Below are 5,410 nucleotides of genomic sequence, written 5' to 3'. Positions count from 1 at the left end.
ATGAATTGTATATGAAATATGTTGGGGTTTGGGTTTGTTTTCACGCGTATGTAAAGAAAACAAGTATTGAATAGAATTAAACATAACATTTGCAAAACACGGCCCATATTTATAACGGCGTCTTAGGTAAAACATATTTTAACTAAAACATGTTCTAACCTAAAACACATTTTAAATCGATATCATAAAAACTGTTTTTAAAAAAAACACTGTTTCACTTAAAACACTGTTTTAGAGTACCGTTTTAAAGTGTACACATATATGCAATATCAGGAATGCGCTGTTCTTACGAAATATATGTCGGATGTGGGGAAGGGGACTGTACCTCGGGATATATGCGTAGGACGCCACGATTTTTTTTTACTCTTGGACTGATTAAAGGACGAATTAAGGGAACGAACGAAATGACAATCTTTTAAAGACTGTTTAATTGTGTTTTTTCTCTGAGCCCTCACTGTTGGCGAGAACATGGAAACATACAAGTTGTTTATTTCACTGAAATTACGACAGATGCACACATTGCATGCAACAAGTGAAACACATTCTATTGAACTGAACTGCATGCACGTATGGAAGGGTATAGTTTTCACACAGCACAATTACATTGGCACTGCATTACTTCTATAGACACCTATGAGCGTTATCTACTGAAGGTAATGTCAGATAAAAAAAGAACTACACATTTTTAAAATGCTGAAAAAGCATTTTTGGTGCAAACAATTAAAGAGAGAGCTCATATAATAGAAGATAAAAGGAATGATATTAATTTTAACAAGAAAAAAAGGCCGCCTGGGAGGAGGTTATCCCAGATTACCACGATCATTTCCCCGAGCATACCGGGAAAACAATGACGCAGATAAGAGACTGGTGGCGACGGGCAAAATGTCAAGCAAGGAAAGACCATGCGAATGAGTAAAACGGGGTGGGGAAAAGCCGACTTCTCCGCAAGGTATCACAAAAGATATCTGTGAAACAATCCAGGATGACCTGATTCCGCTCATCAACACTTTCGATGACGACGATGCCGCCACGTCAGCAGCAGCAAGGACAACCCAGACTTCACAGCCCAGTGATGAGGATGAGGATAACACTGACTGCGAAAACATCAACATGCCCATGGATGAAGATGAACTGCCCTATGGTACTGTCAACAGAAGCCCTTCTCCGATTGGTAATACCGAGACGACAACTCAAAACACCATGCCGCAGAAAGAAAAGGTTGCTTATTTTTATTTGCATATTTTACTGCAACATTTTTTATTTCTTCTTATTGGAAACAAAACACGTTAGTTTACTGTATGTTCCTGTATTAAAATATTACGGAGGAGCGATATATACCTATTTAAATTCACTACTATATTGTTACGGTGAACAGTTAATTGCATAATGATATGCACATGCATGAAGGTTTCTCTAAGCAATGATTTCTTCCCCCATCATGCATTATTAAAGCTGCATGGGTTAGCTTCTGAAGTCAAAACACATTTAAGGAATGAAACGTGGTCTACTGATAGATCGCTCGCTCGAGGCGCGGTCGGTGTAGGGTTGATCATCATCAGGGGGCCCATTGGGCTTTTTCTCGTCCCAGCGAGCGATCCCGACTGGTTTAAGAAAGGCCATGATATCTACTATCCTACCTCTCGGATACTGCATATAAAAGATCAGTTGCTATTCAAAAGACAATGGACCGCGTAGCGGGTTGCCTTTCTGAGTATATGTCCTTACCCATGTGTTCAATACCATATAACATAGTTAATACGTGTTAAGTACATCCTTACATGAAGCATTTCTTTCATGTTCTTTTTAAAACACTGTTTTGCGTTTACAGCTATTGTAAATTCTATAATTTTTCCTTACTTTGTTTGTTTGATTGCTCAGGTAATTTTAAAAATGTAAAAAAAACCTCCAAAAAAACAACCACTCTATAAACGCACGATAAGTCAGTTTCATTATTTTTATTTTGGCAGGTGGAAACCAAACAAACATCTTCAAAGAAATAACCATACACCACACCAGAGATGAAAATTTTGGAATTTGCTCGAAAGGAGCACGAAGCAAAAATGCAAAATCTATATTTGAAGCATGATATTCTTCAACTTAAAAAGCAGTATTGAAGCAAAAAGTGCTCAACGCCAAGCCACCAGCTTCATCTAGTACTTAACATGCAGTTTTTGTCCAAAGCACCTTTTGTTTTAAATGCATAAAAGATGGTATATAAAACAGTTACTTGTAGTTTGTATGTTACACAATAAATACATAGCTAATGATATTGTAAGGTTTTTGGTTACTAGTATGTTATTTTAATGGATTAACTTTTAATATGTTAGGCAAAATACTGTTGAATAAGAGCCCGTCTGACAACATTTCCACGTCCGTTTTGTACTCTGTTGATCTGAAGTGGAGGCTGCGGATCTTCAATGTCATCGTCCAAATTGGGTTCTCTTTCACTGATAGCAATATTATGCAATACAACAGTTGCTACAATCACTGCTAGAGATGTTTGTAACTTCTTGAATCGGAGAGTATATGTTAAACAAGGAAATCTTCGTTTCCACATTCCAAACATGGATTCAACTATATTTCTTGTGGAACAGAGAGCACGGTTATATCTGTTTTCGGCAGCGTTTCCTGGATTGAGCAGAGGTGTCATTAGATAGGGCAGACAATGATATCCCGAATCGCCAATCAAGAACCCATCAATTTCTCCATCTTCAAATCTCTGTTTCATTAAGCTGTTGTTGAATATTCTGCTGTCATGTACTGCACCATGCCAGTGTGCCAGTATGTTGACAAATCTACGATTACTGTCGCTCACTGCTTGGACATTAATAGAAGACCAGCCTTTTCTGTTGATGAATCTTTGCCCGTTTTCACCTTGTCCAATTATACGGATGTGACTGCAGTCAATGGCTCCTACGCAGTTGGGGAAACCAGCAATGTTGAAAAAATCTTTCTTTAAGATCGTTCATTTCCTCGTTATTGGAGAATGAAATATACTGTGGTCTTAACCTGGCGATCGCATTCGTCACTCGTTTGAGAACAGTACATACGGTCGTCTAAGAAAGTCCATGGAGGTCGGCCATGGTGAGCTGGAATCCCCCTGTTGCATAAAACTGGCTGTTCTATATCTGCCCGCACCATGTCAGTTACAACGCGAATTGTATTTTTGCTCAAACGAAATCGCATCCGAAAACACTCATCAGACAAACGGTCAAATGGATTGTCACGATCTCTGAAAACACGCTCTCCTCTCATTGCACGGTTGTAGTTGATATCCTGAACACGTTGAAGATGTTGTAGTTGTCGGAGTACGTCCATGTTTCATGTCCCAAAATGTTGGAGCGACTGAGTCCAAACACGTGATTGAGTTAGACGTACCTCTTCATTGTTTTAACTAAAACGTGTTTTAGGATACTTTAAAACATGTTTTAACACACTGTTTTATCTTTTTGAAACACGTTTTTACGTTAAAACACCTTTATAAATATGAGCCTTAGGGTCTAAACAATTGAACAAGACTATAGTTGTACTTCCCGCATGGGCACTGTTGTGTATGCTGAGACCACCACCTGCACTGTTGCTCCCATTACAACCTCACTAGGTCTTTCGTGACCAGCTTATGGCTTCTGACTCCACATTTCAAAGAATTTCCTTTCAGTAGGTTAGTGGGTTTATTGCAATATTAATTCCACAGATGCCTGATTCAGTGGGGTCACACATTTTGACACTAACTGCCAGATATTTGAGTGCAATATAAAATCCGCCTGTTGTAATCATTGTCTTGTCAGATTCATTGAGTTGCTGCCATTGTATTTCTTTGCTCTCCCTCTGGATAGCAGAGTCAAAGGTAAAGACTTGACATCATCTGTACCCGCCATATCACGGTGTACCCAGTATTACATTTCGGTGATAAAAATGTATTTTTTCAAAAACAATAAAATATGTTGCAATCAATTAATATTTGTACTACTACCAAACAGCTATATAGATATTCCAAATGAATGAATGCATTTGTACATGGATTCTTAACCATATGTCTGTCGCTATATAACCGTAAATAAAATGTGTTGAGTGCGTCGTTAAATAAAACATTTCCTTCCTTTTCTCCCTTATACATGGATTAAAGCTAGAGTAGCATACCAATGGTGAAAATACATGGTGGAACATTTTTAGGCCAGCTCATTTCTCCCGAATGTCTCCATTGTTCTTGCTCAAATGCGAAAATTTGCTTCAGCACGGGGGGGGGGGGGGGGGGGGGGGGCTATTGATCCATCTTTCCGGACCCAGGCGCGGATTTAGTGGGGGGCCCCCCTATTTTTGGGGTTAAGTTATTATTTTATAGCTATTTTGTTACTCAGATGCGAGGAAATCGCGTTTCAGGCCACTTAAATTTCAAAATTTCGCGGGGGAGCATGCCCTCGGGCCCCCCTATTTAAAAATCCTGGATCCGCGCCTGGGACCCTCCGTCTTGCAGTGACGTAAGAAGGTGGGTGGGGGAGGGTGGGGGAGGGGGACAACTGAGTAGTTAATGGTCTAAAACTCCTTAAATTTTCTTCAAGTTTCTTTCTGGGTTGCCCCCCGCTAACTACGGACCTGGATATACACATACATACATGTACATATATGTAACAGATAAATCAACCTCCACTGACGGGATTCGAACCACAGACTCTCAGTACGAGAGTCCAGAACTCTATCACCTGGGCTAATAGTGAAATTCACACTAGCTACTGCCAGTAGGAGCACTTTATACCAAAACTACTACATACTCCCCCGTGAAGTGAAGCTACGTCCCGGGGCTGTGAGCCACGGTCATTTTAACTGTTACGGGTCCTGACTGGGTTATAATTGTATTGTTTTGTTAAGAACACACCCAGATCCTACGTCGGTTCCAGATGTAACAGATAAATCAACCTCCACTGAGTGGATTCGAACCTCAGACTCTCAGTACGAGAGTCCAGCAATCTACCAACTGAGCTAATAAGGAAATTCCCACTAGCTACTGCCACTACTACATATATAGAGGATTCGCCAAGAGTATTTTTTGATATGGAAAATATCAACCGAGTCTATGTTAATTGGTATTTGTCGAGGCTCTGCCAAGACAAATACCGATTAACTAGACGAGGTTGATATTTTATATAAAAAAAAAACACGAGTAGCTAATTCTATTTATTCTATAACACTTCTAAACTAACATTTTAATTAATTGTTTAGTAAATCACAGTACTAAAGTCGCCGCCATCGATAATATGATGTCATCACGATTAGCACAGATTAGTTTGACGTCAGGAATTTTAAACAAATCTTTGAAAACGTTACGCTCTGGTATACGGTTCTTGTTGGTTTATAAGCAAATGACCCAGCCACAGCAACACATTACCTAGAGACCTTGCAAATGTGCATACCT

The sequence above is a fragment of the Gigantopelta aegis genome, chromosome 4 (assembly GCF_016097555.1).
Source record: "Gigantopelta aegis isolate Gae_Host chromosome 4, Gae_host_genome, whole genome shotgun sequence".
NCBI lineage: Eukaryota > Metazoa > Mollusca > Gastropoda > Neomphalida > Peltospiridae > Gigantopelta > Gigantopelta aegis.
Note: the sequence above shows the minus strand (reverse complement) of the source record.